The sequence below is a fragment of the Amblyomma americanum genome, chromosome 2, assembly GCF_052857255.1.
Source record: "Amblyomma americanum isolate KBUSLIRL-KWMA chromosome 2, ASM5285725v1, whole genome shotgun sequence".
NCBI classification, from domain to species: Eukaryota; Metazoa; Arthropoda; class Arachnida; order Ixodida; family Ixodidae; genus Amblyomma; species Amblyomma americanum.
In genome coordinates, this window is record NC_135498.1 from 147,552,463 (window position 1) to 147,564,776 (window position 12,314).

The following is a 12,314-nucleotide window of genomic DNA, read 5'->3' on the forward strand; positions in this document are numbered from 1 at the left end:
CGCACTCGTCGATACCGGCGCTGATTTTTCTGTGATGAGCAGGGAGCTAGCCATGACACTCCGTAAGGTTCTGACGCCTTGGCGTGGACCCGTGATCCGCACTGCCGGTGGCCATGTCGTGACACCAATCGGCGTCTGCACTTGCCGCATCCAAATCCGTGGTCTTACTTTCACCGGCTCCTTTGCCGTGTTAGCAGACTGTTCAAAGGACCTCATACTGGGCATGGATTTCCTTCACGAGTATGGTGCGATCATAAACCTTCAGGAACTCATGGTATCTTTTTCCGCCCAGCGAGCCGTTAACACAACCACCGAGCCCTGTAAAGTAATGTTGCGCATATGTGACGACCACATAACAATCCCTCCGCGAGCCAGCAAGTTCGTCACAGTCGAGTGTACTGACAGCACCGGCGCTCTTGGCATTGCTGAAGCGAACATGTCCCTGCTACTCGCTCGGCAAGTTTGTGTCGCCCGAGGCCTAGTAGACCTTGCCAATGGTCGTACCGAAATCTTAGTCACGAACTTTACTCGTGAACCGCAACATTTGACGAAGTCAGAAGTCGTCGCTTATTTTGACGAGCTTGGAGAGTGTACGAGGCAGTGCTCTTTATCCACCACGTCAGACCTCGCCGACGCGACGGCTACAGTCATTCCGACTGACGTGAACCCGCACCTCTCGGCCAGTCAGAAAAACTGCGTGCAAAGCCTAATCTATTCCTTCCGCGACTGTTTTTCGGAAACTTCCAAGGTCCGACAGACGCCGCTTACCGAGCACCGAATTGTCGTTGCTGACGACCAAAGACCAATTTGCCAGCGCCCTTATCGCGTGTCTTCCAAAGAACGCGATGCCATCCGCCGCCAAGTTACACAGATGCTCCAGGACGACGTCATCCAACCTTCCACGAGCCCCTGGGCATCGCCTGTTGTTCTCGTCACGAAGAAAGATGGCACCCTCAGGTTCTGCGTCGATTACAGGCGCCTGAATACCGTCACGAAAAAAGATGTGTACCCTCTGCCCCGCATTGATGATTCCCTAGACCGCCTGCGCCATGCCACCTTCTTTTCATCCCTTGACCTCCGCAGTGGGTATTGGCAAATAGAGGTCGACGAACGCGACCGTGAGAAGACCGCCTTTATTACGCCAGACGGTTTATACGAGTTTAAGGCACTCCCTTTTGGCTTGTGCTCGGCCCCTGCCACGTTCCAACGAATGATGGACACCGTGCTCTCCGGTCTGAAGTGGCAGACATGCCTCGTATATCTTGACGATGTCGTGATCTTCTCTGACACGTTTGATGAGCACCTGAAACGCTTGCGTGCTGTTTTCGAGGCCATACGTTCCGCTGGTCTCTCTCTCAAGCCAGAGAAATGTCACTTTGCATTTCAAGAGCTGAAGTTTCTTGGTCACATTGTCAGTGCACGAGGTGTTAGTCCAGGTCCCGAAAAGACGGCCGCCGTAGCTGCCTTCCCTAAGCCAACAGACAAACGGAGCCTGCGTCGTTTCTTGGGCCTCTGCGCGTACTATCGCCGGTTTGTTCCCAATTTCTCCCGGCTAGCAGAGCCTTTGACCCGCCTGACGAAGGATTCTGAATCCTTCATCTGGGGCCAAGACCAGGACAGCGCCTTCACAGAACTCAAGTCCCGTCTGCAGTGTACGCCTGTGCTTGGCCACTTCGACGAAGAGGCCGACACTGAACTGCACACTGATGCTAGTAACGTTGGCCTCGGCGCGGTCCTTGTTCAGCGGCAGGATGGTCTAGAACGCGTGATTGCTTACGCCAGTCGCACTTTGTCCCGTTCAGAAGTCAATTATTCCACAACGGAAAAGGAATGTCTAGCTGTGCTGTGGGCCGTTACGAAATTTCGTCCGTACTTGTATGGCCGCCCGTTTCGGGTCGTGAGCGACCACCATTCACTCTGTTGGTTGGCGAACCTGAAGGATCCCTCGGGGCGGCTTGCTCGATGGAGTCTTCGGTTACAAGAATTTGATGTCACCATCGTGCACAAGTCTGGCCAGAAACACAGCGATGCTGACTGTCTATCCCGCGCCCCAATCCTGTGCCCCACTGACGAGTCCGACGACGATTCCGCTTTTCTTGGTGCTCTCACCACGTCCACACTTGCCCAACAACAAAGGGCCGATTCTGACCTGCTGCCCCTCATAGAATACCTTGAAGGAATCGCCCCATCTCCACCTCGGCTCTTCAAGCGCGGACTGTCATCGTTTTGCTTGCGCGATGGGGTACTCTACAAAAAGAACTACGGCCCTACGGACACTGTCTATCTGCTTGCAGTGCCAGCTGCGCTTCGCGACGAAGTTCTGCGCGCGTGCCACGACGACCTTTCTTCGGGCCATCTCGGGTTTTCCCGCACGTTGGCGCGCATACGCACCAAGTACTACTGGCCCAAGCTTGCTGCGGTTGTCCGCCGTTACGTCCGAACCTGCCGAGAATGTCAGCGCCGGAAGACGCCACCGACTAAACCAGCCGGGCTCCTGCAGCCTATCGATCCCCCGCGCCTCCCATTTCAACAGGTCGGCATGGACTTACTCGGTCCGTTTCCGGAGTCTTCCATGGGTAACCGGTACATTGCTGTTGCCACTGACTATCTCAGCCGCTACTGTGAGACCAAGGCTCTTCCCCGTGGTACCACCGCCGAAGTCGCAAGTTTTTTCATTCATAACATTGTGCTTCGTCACGGAGCTCCAACGGTCGTATTAACTGACAGGGGAACCCCGTTTACGTCGGCACTTACGAACGAGGTACTTCGACTCAGTGGCACCAGTCATCGAAAGACAACGGCTTACCATCCGCAAACCAACGGACTGACTGAGCGGCTTAACAAGACAATTGCCGATATGCTTTCTATGTATGTCGACGATGACCACGCGAACTGGGACCGGATACTTCCTTACATAACGTTCGCGTACAACACTGCGCTTCACGAAACGACGCGCTTCACTCCTTTCCATTTGGTGCACGGTCGCGAAGCCTTGACCATGCTGGACGCCATGCTTCTTCCGGATCCTACTCCCTCTTCTGTCGTGGATGCCGACCAATTTGTCCGTGACGCCGAAGTTGCTCGCCAAGTTGCTCGACAGCGAATCCGGCGCCAACAACAACGCGACGCCAAGCGTTACAACCTCCGCCGCAGGGAGGTGATTTACACACCCGGTGACCAAGTCTGGGTGTGGAGCCCAATCCGTTTGCGAGGGCGCTCCGAGAAGCTTCTTCGCCGTTACTTTGGTCCGTACCAGGTGTTACGCCGCCTCAGCGCGGTGACCTACGAGGTGCTCCCTCAAGGAACTGCCCGGTCCTCTCGACACCCGACGTCCGAGGTCGTCCACGTGGCGCGAATGAAGCCGTTTTATTCCCGTTAGCCCCGGACCCAACCCCGCCATTACCTTTCGCCTTATTTTTTTTTCTTCCCCTCGCGTGCGGCATCGAGTCGATGCCTCTTAGATGGGAGGGGCAATGCCACGCTGCTGACTTTCTGCCGGCGCCACCTGGAGGTCGAACTGTGTTCCCGAGCGCGTGGCCGAACGTCTTCTTTGTCCAGAACGTGCGCGGCGGTGTTGGCAAACCTCGCCCGAGTGAACAGCTTGGTTCTCTGTATTTTCGCCGGTGACAATATAAAAAAAAAACTCTCTAAGTAGCAGTGAGGCCATTCGTTGAAGAAACCAGAGGATTATTGAAACAGGTAAAAAAAAAACCTGACCAGTTCGGTGTAATCTAAGTGGTGAAAAACAGCGCAGGGGTAGTGCTGGGTGCGACGGCGTTCGAGGGAGTTATGCAGGGCCACTTGCAAGCAATTTTTATACGATATCTGACTGAGTTTGAGAGACGTGCCTAAGAAGATAGCAGAAGATAGGAATATTGTTGGAAGGTAGTGAAGTTAGACACTTATTGACGAATGATGTAAGTGCGATCCTAGTCACACTTCCTTAGTCGAATAGGCGTGTTGCATATGCAGACAGTTTTTTGTCGGAATAGCTACGGCGATGAGTTTGTTTCTCGACTGCTGATGCGGATATGTGACAAGCAATGTTTCACCCTTGTCATCACTCTATGAATGGAACATATTGCTGCCACGAATAACTTGTGCGCAGAATAACGGATATATATGTTAGTGCTAAAAGCAGGGGTTACAAATGTGTTCTTTCAAGTGTACTAGCGACTGAAAATATGGCGTAGTGAGCTCTACCGCAGTCCTGTCGCGAAACTGAATACAGTGGCTAAATTTTAAGGGTCAAAAAAGCGCACCAAAATCATGCGAAACGAGGTCAAGACATCTGTGCATTAGCTTAACTCCCCTTCGTTTTTGAAGCCGCCGCTGTGGCTCAGGTTCTGTATTATGTTGCCAATCCGGTGAAAAATAACAAAAAGAAAGCCGTGGTGGCTCAGCGGTTATGGCGCTCGGCTGCTGTCCGGAAAGAAGCGTGTTCGATCCCAGCCGCAGTGGTCGTATTTCGATGCAGACGAAATGTCAGAGGTTCGCGTACTGTGCGATGTCAGTGTACGTCAAAGAGCACCAGGTGGTCGAAATTTCCGGAGCCCTTCACTACGGTGTACCTCATAGCCTGAGTTTCTTTGGGACGTTAAATTTCCCGACAAACCAAACCAAACCTTCGTTTTTGTTTTTTTGCGCACGAAATAAGTTCTAATTCAAAGCCTCCGGCAAATTTTATTATCTTGAAACTTGCCTTTATGCATGGTTACAGTGTAGCGCATTTCATATAAATATCTTCTGGTGTGTGATCGAATCACTCTTTTTTTTCACATAGCCACAGGCACAGTTACTATTGGCAGCAATAGTGAACGGGGTGCGTGTTATCGGGAAAAAAAAAACTGTCCCACTGCCTAGCGACTAAGTCGCCTTGCATAATTAAGAGAGGTGAAGCATGCATGTACAGAGTCGATCACACTTGTCTAGAGCGTTTGAGGGGCGTGCTGTGAAGTAAATAAATTAAATCTTATCGCAGCTGCTTTGCTGGAGATAAGGCGCTGGTGCCTGCGCTGTTCACATGTCTATTACGCTGCTCTCCAACGCAATTATTATCAGTGAAAGTCAATGCCTATTTCAGAATTCGCTTTATTTTCGCCGGGCGGCACCGCTCGAGAGTTCTAGCAAGTGTGATCAGCTCTGTACTTTCTTACCTTCGTCAATTCCAGGTGATCGGCTTACATGACTTCGGCGAAATAATTTTTTTTCCACTCACCCGTATCCCGTGAACCTTTGCTGCCAATATTAACTTCCGCACAATTAAGCTTTTGACAATCCGTTCTAAACTAACAAAGTGCTCAGAGCACGCATGCGACGCGACCCATCGGATAAAGCCCTTCTGGTTAATGCTTGTAATCCAAAGACCCCCTCGTATGTGATGCGGTGCAACTGAGAAAGACTGCGCCCACACACATGCTAGGCCTGTCGATGTCCTTGAGTGTTTCCGCTTAAGACGGTTGTTACTACAGCCGACAACAGCACAATGATAGCCGGATGACCTTGAGTCTCAATTCGTGGCATTATCTCGATGCAAAACGCTTTAAAAATGCTTCCTCGTGCAATAGACTGTTTAGAACTTAGGTGTTGTCCGTACCACGCCTTGGTGCAACTGCCTCCGACGCACACCAAAGAGCAGGCGCGGAGCTGCGCGTGCCGAGTTCAAGGCTTTTTTACTCCACGCCGCGAAAACGGTGTATTCTTCAAAAACTTTTTGCTGCCTTTCCATGGGATTCGGCTGGCCCTGTGACGGCAAGAATCAATAATCGATTGGACAGCCGTTTGGCTATATTTAAAAAATCAGTAAAAAATGACAGGTCATGCTCTGCAAGAGGAGGTTTTGAATGCGCTAGCAAGTAGTGGATCACACTAACGACTGCTTGACCCTTAACTACTGTTATACCATTGCCATCACCGTCTTGTCCACATCGCATCATTCTTCTCCTTTTGATTATTTTTTTTAGTTTTAATAGTTCTTTATGTTTCCTATTCTTTTTCAGTACTGCTACCCTCCGCAGAGACTATTTCCACCTTTATCTTTCAAAAACCTTGGCACCTGTCATGGCAATGAGGTTCCGCACTCGCTTCCCAAGAGAAATTCGTCGGTTCGACTCTGACCTATGTAGCCAGTGTGCCTGGGAGATTTGTCGTTTTTTAACATAGTTTTCATTGTCGCGTTTGTTTTCTATTTTTTTTCACTGCTGCTGTTTTGCCGTACAGACTACGTTGACCTCTATCCATCAAGTAGCACGGCAAAGCGGCTCCCATTTTGAATATTATTGCACTGTTATTGCTACCATGCTCATCTACTGCTGTAACCTTTTTTGATCGTGAACAGGAAATAAACAAAGCAATAACTAGCCGTGGCTATGACGTTTCATATTCGCTTTTCACGAGAAATGCCTGCGTTCGAAACCGACTAGTAGAACGTTTTTCCGGGATTTTCTTCTGTTTGTGTGATGCAGAAGGACCACACACGCATTGCTGAAATCTCTCACCGCGGCCGGTAATGCTAGGGCATTAAAATGAGCCAGCCTTGCGACATGCGCTCGGGCTCCCCCCGAACACGTCCACTGAAAGACTTGTGAAGCTATGGGTATCGAACAATCTCGCGGAGCTGACTGAGGCTGCCTTTACTGAGCAGGATCAAAGACTACTCCGACCTAAAGCGGGGAGGAAAATTTTAGACAGATTGGGCTACGAGCTCAAGCATCAGCATGTGCGCACAAGAGACTTGCCACAGATCAGGGACAAGATCAAAATCCTTCCGCTGCCTCGAAACATGCACCCTGCCTTTCATGAAGGGAGACGTAAAGAGAGAGCAGAAGCATTACAACCTTTAAGTATACAGATCGACAGGGCGTCCAATATGGGCACTGCATTTTACGAGAGCAAAGCGGCACACGCGGCCGTGGCGGTTAGGGCAGACGGAACCCCGGTGGCATGCTGCACATTCCTTGGCGTTCAAACCGTAGAAGCAGAGGAAGTGGCCATAGCCTTGGCCGTCAGCCAAATGGGGGCCAAGGTGGCCATCAGCGACTCAAAAAATGCTGTAAGAAATTAAGAATCGGAGGGTGACGGAGACTGCCTTCCTTGTATTAAACAGGGAAGGAGGACCCAGAGAACAGGTTCCGTCCGTTTCGGCACCAGCTCACCAAGGACTTAGAGGAAACGAGGAAGCTCATTCAGTTGCCTGAGGTCTCGCTTATCAGTCGACCCTGGAATCTCCCAAGTCCCCGAAACTTCAAACAGCAGAGAGGATATGTGCGCATACTAGGAAATCGCACTATACTAGAGACTTAATCGACAAATTTATCCGCCAACGGACAGAAAGCTCAATAAGAAAGAGCAGGTTATGTGAAGAAAATTACAGACGGTTTTTTTTTCCTAACCGAGCACTCTACAGCAAGTGGCATCCCGAAGTCTTCAGATCACAGCGCAAAATTTTGCGGCGAGACAGGAACTTTGGTCAGCATGGTGTGGGCGTGCCCCACTAGGTGAAATAGCTCGCGCACTCTAGAATCCTAGGAGGCTTTCCTCTACAGAACCGACCCTAACGTCCAGCAAGACATCATCAGTCAAGCCCTTCCTTCTGCTGTGCGCCAAGAGATTCCGGTCGACGGGTAGGGGCGACGGGGGAGATGGACTTGTCTCCTGGCGTTCATTGACTGGTGTCCCGTTATAGTTGTTTCTCTCTCTCTCTCTCTCTCTATCAACACTTCGACAAGAAAGATGGATTGTGTCGCAACCAAAGACTAATTATGGTAGGCAACAATTTGTTTACACTCTAGCAACGTGGTTAAGCAATTTACAAATTGCGAACATTTATCTCCTGTCCATTCCTCCGCGTCTGTTACTCAATCACAATTATTAGAACTGGAAAGCTAATGCCAGTCTCCTATTGTATTACCTCGTAATCACTCGTACTTTTGTATTCCTATTGAATAGATGCGATCTTTGCGGGTGCGTCACTCGCATGAAAGTGCTTCAAGAGCATAGTAGCTCGTCTAGTTCCCGCTGGATTAGTAATGCAGAAACTGCACCAATTAAATGAAATACAACCAAAACACCACATCGGAAACAACCGAGCACAAGCCTCTGACAGCCACAAGGCTCAGGTATCACGTGGTGCTGCTGCGTCGCTGATTGTTTCAACACCGAATCGTTGTGGTCGTTTCCAGACCGGCGTCTCCCAAGTTCTTATGCTGGTGCTTACGTCTGTCACGGCGCTGATAAGAATGACTGACTGAAACCACACGCGAAGTAGTCCCGGCAGCGTCAAGAAAATCTTTTCAACGAATACCTGCTCGAGTACTCAACATTCCTATGCTTTCCTGCAGTGCGAACCTCACTTAAGAACAACAACTCTACATTTCGTCTGGCCACAGTTTCGGCAGTGTCGTGTTATGCGGTGAAGAGGCTTTAACCGACAGACGCAACTTGCGGCGCGAGATCTCAACTTCAAAAATTCTTTTCTCGCTTTAAACAAAAATTGCCTCCATAAAAGTATAACAAATGAAAGACAGTAAACTTTTCTACGTAACTTACCTCACGGCAAAATTAACGAGTGTTTTTGGCTCAAACGCACTTCTTTGCTACTTTAGTATTTTTCTTACTCCGATGTACGCAGTTTCATCACGTGTAACATTGGTTATAGGTAGCAGACATCCAGAGAAGCAAAACGGCTTTTTTCGAATTTCTGAGAACCAGTTTAAAACAAAAATCGACCACATTTAAAACAAAAAAGGCAAAATGGTTGACTTCCAACTTTTTATTCCATTTTATTTAAATATTTATGCCTTATAAAGCTGAATGCTCCGAATTATATTGAAAGCCAGAATCCGTGCAAATGTTGATTAAAACAATTGTTAACTGCTTTCTGAAAATTTGCATTTTTTATTAATTATTGAGAGTGCCTGGTTTCTCGCCTTTCCTAATTATCAAACTGCGCTCACCTCAAGAATAATTTTTTTCGGCAAAAATACTTCAATCTTTCATTATGCACATTTCCTATAAGCTTCCGTGATTTTTTTTTTTTTGAACAAATTGTAGATGGTCGAGAGCAAAGTCTGGGCCGTTTGGCGAGGAATGACCCTTAATGGTTTAATCAACTGTTATATTCATTACACCTATAATGGATGATTGACCGTTCGAACGGACACGGTCTGCCGACAGGTCCTGTACACGCCACTCATGCCACATGAAACGCTACCGCATTAAAATTGTGTTTGCTGTCAGTGCTCGTCGTGACTTCTTTCTACGTCATTGCCTTGAGTGTCGCGCTGAACGTCAAGAAGTTCGACAATTTTTTTTTCTGATGATGTAATTGTTTAGTTGCTCACTGACGTCGAAGGTGCCGCTGGCTCCGCATCATGAGCCGCCATGCTTTGATCATATGGGCTTATATTAAACCCCACGCTGTCACTCTACATCTGCTTTTTACCCGGATTCCCGCGCGTGTTTTTCTTTCACAAAAACAGAGTTTATTAATATTACCCAGGGGGAAAGGTAGCACCAATGTCTATGCGAACTTTTTAAAGAGCACTTCCACAGAGCGTCCACAGCGGGAATGCCGGGAAGACGAGCATTCGTGTTTGGCTTGGCTATCGTTCGGCCGAAATCCTGGATTGTACCTCGAAATGCAAGTTGCGCCGCGATGCTGTCCTCTGTGCGCAGATTAATTTATTTCAATAGTGTGTTTTTCACTTCCATAGATTGAACGAAAGAGAAAGTTCGGTGTTAGGCTGGTATGGAAACTTTCATAGCATTTCTTTGAGGCTTGCATCAAGAAGAGGCGTGTTTTTTTTTACGGCTGAATCTACGTTTTATGCCCAGCAATAGCCATGCCAAGTAAATAAAGCTCGTCTTCTTGGTATTCATGAGCCTGTAAGTGGTGGAAGTGTAGCGCCAGCTTTCCCTCTAGTTATATTTAGAAACTCTGTTCCCAACAAGTTGTATTTGGCTCACGCGATATGCCGGCCAGACTTGGGCGAGGAACCAAACATGATGAATTCAAGCACGCGTAAATCGAGCTTCAGGTTCTACCCATTAGCAGGCTGCCAGTGACAACTGCGCTTGAGTGACACAAACGGTAGGCCACTGGTGGTGCAAAGTGCAGCAGCTCGAGCTGAAAACTGCAGTAAAACATCGTACGAGCTCAGACGCGATCTGCGGCAGGTCGTCGTTGCTGCCAGCGTGTCCGTACACGGACCTCATGATAAGCGACAGTGCGCTGCAATTGCTCCGCTGCGAGCCTAAAAACTACCGCCGTCAGGCTCTTGGGTTGTGATAAACGCGCGACTGCATTATGCAGAACAAGAGGTGTGCATTTGGCTGATAACACTCCTCGCGTAGATGCTCTAAATGCAGCCCAGTTAGGCGACGCACGACACGTGTGGGTGCGACAGAGCGCGCAAGGTCATGCCTGTAAGCGCATGCAGGTGCGTGAGTAAGCACAACGGAAGTGCCCATAAAATCCTTGCACCTCTCGCTAGGCTGTGCACTACGGCGGGGTGATGAATGCGGTAAACATTAAAATAAAAAAAGTAGGACTGCGCGAACAGTAGAGGACAGGAGACAAAGAAACAGAAACCACGCCACGGTAAGCGATAAACTTAGGGTTTCCTATGTCGTTTGATGACCTTGGCTTCAGCGATTTCTGTTGCGTTCTGATTATCACTTATTCCAATTAGAAGGCTGTCGTGAAACAAGACACGCATATACAGTTACTGCATTACTACACTGGTAGCGCTGTATGCAATAAACGCGGTTGCAATGTTCATGAAGGTCATCATAAAGACAACGTCTGGCGCCTGTAGGAACTCCCCCATCTAAGAGGAATCTTTTATGCCGCGCGTGCAGTGCATGATTCGAAAGTGCTCCGATGCTTTTAGAAACATCGAGATATCAGTGTCCACAAGTCTGAGTGGTTTCACGCAGATATGAAAGTTCGTTTCGGGCTTAAACAATATTTGAGTTTACGTCGTTCTTTATCCCTTTCTGAATGTGCAATACCGCGACAGATGAGGCCCGCCGCTGTTCTTGTTTGTTTGTTTGTCAAATCCCTGGTCATAGGTGTTTTTCTTGATTTTTTCAGTTTTTTCAACATATCATCCTTCGAGACTAAATATGCTTAAAATAATCAGTGTCAAGCTATTCAAATAGCCGCTGTTTACAACTGGGTACTATTTCATGCAGACTAGAGCTAAAACGATGCGACAACCAATTATTCCAGGAAAGCTCACTCTACCTTTCTGTCCCGATTCTTCGCTTTGCCTTTATAACCGCAGCCTTGAAACCCAGCTAACGCGGCGCAGTCTCATTGCTGGATGTCACATAAATTATCCTTTTTTATTTACTGCATTCTAAAAGTATGTCTTAGAGTTTAAACATGCAAAAGTGATCGTTGATATTGAGATCGCAGCAATAAGACTCAGAAATGAGGATACCCTATCATGCCTTCTTGCGGGTGGGGGGAGAGGGTGTAAGTTTTGTTAAAGTGGTTCCGAACGCCCGAGGTTGTCTGCACAGCTCTCTTAAAATTATTCAGTCGCAGGCCGGATCACAACTCTACAAGCTATCAACAGGTATAATATTAAGGTTTATTTCCATCATATACATTTTAATAGAGGAGGTGAGAAAAAAGCGTCAATCCCCTTGACGAGCTTCTCATGTACTGCTCAGACGGCCGTGTCAGGGAACGAGAAAGGCATTATATGACTCTATTGAGGAGATTTTGCAGCATAAATCCCGTCAGTATAGGATAATACAATAAAATATACACATAATAGTGCGGGCAGTCGAGCAAAGTACAAGAAATAATAGGCAACGAAGAACACGGTAGCCGATTTAGCACTTAGAATTGAAATAACAACAATACTTCGGAAAGAGGGGTTAGCTTCAATTAATCTATTAGTAAAAATGACAGTTGATTAACCCTTTGATGGCCGTAGTTCATTCGTGTATTTGGTGAAACCCACTAAAGTTTGCGGCCGTGCGAATAAGGCGAATGAGATTCATCCAAGGTAGCCAGTGAAAAAATAATATCGATATGTTAATTTTGCTCAACTTTTTAAAAGCGCAACAATGTAAAGCATAAATATTTAGTGTGGTAACGATGGCGAGGTTAATTGTCAGATCTCGGGTCGTGTGTCTGCTGGGTAAGTCATAGACTAAACGAAGAATTTTTTTAAAGGGCGGATATCTTATGTAAGTTCGAATGTGTCGTTGTTGCCACGCTAATATGCTGCATTTCTGGTGGGATCCGAATAAGAAGCTATATATGCAAAGTTTGACTTTTTCCGATAAAGTATATC

The 12,314-nt window shown here is 47.9% G+C and overlaps 2 protein-coding genes across 6 annotated transcripts in view; both read left to right on the forward strand.

The window, feature by feature from the left end:
• Nucleotides 1–6,344, forward strand: part of LOC144121878 (3-oxoacyl-[acyl-carrier-protein] reductase FabG-like) — a 101,998-nt gene extending 95,654 nt beyond the window's left edge. For both annotated transcript variants that reach the window (XM_077655299.1, XM_077655298.1), the window contains one exon: nucleotides 6,000–6,344. The gene's annotated coding sequence lies outside the window, so the exon portion shown is untranslated. The remainder of the gene's footprint in view (nucleotides 1–5,999) is intronic.
• Nucleotides 6,345–10,538: 4,194 nt separating this feature from the next.
• The window catches only part of LOC144121879 (3-oxoacyl-[acyl-carrier-protein] reductase FabG-like), a 91,763-nt gene continuing 89,987 nt past the window's right edge, over nucleotides 10,539–12,314 (forward strand). For all 4 annotated transcript variants that reach the window (XM_077655301.1, XM_077655300.1, XM_077655303.1 and 1 more), the window contains exon 1: nucleotides 10,539–10,600. The gene's annotated coding sequence lies outside the window, so the exon portion shown is untranslated. The remainder of the gene's footprint in view (nucleotides 10,601–12,314) is intronic.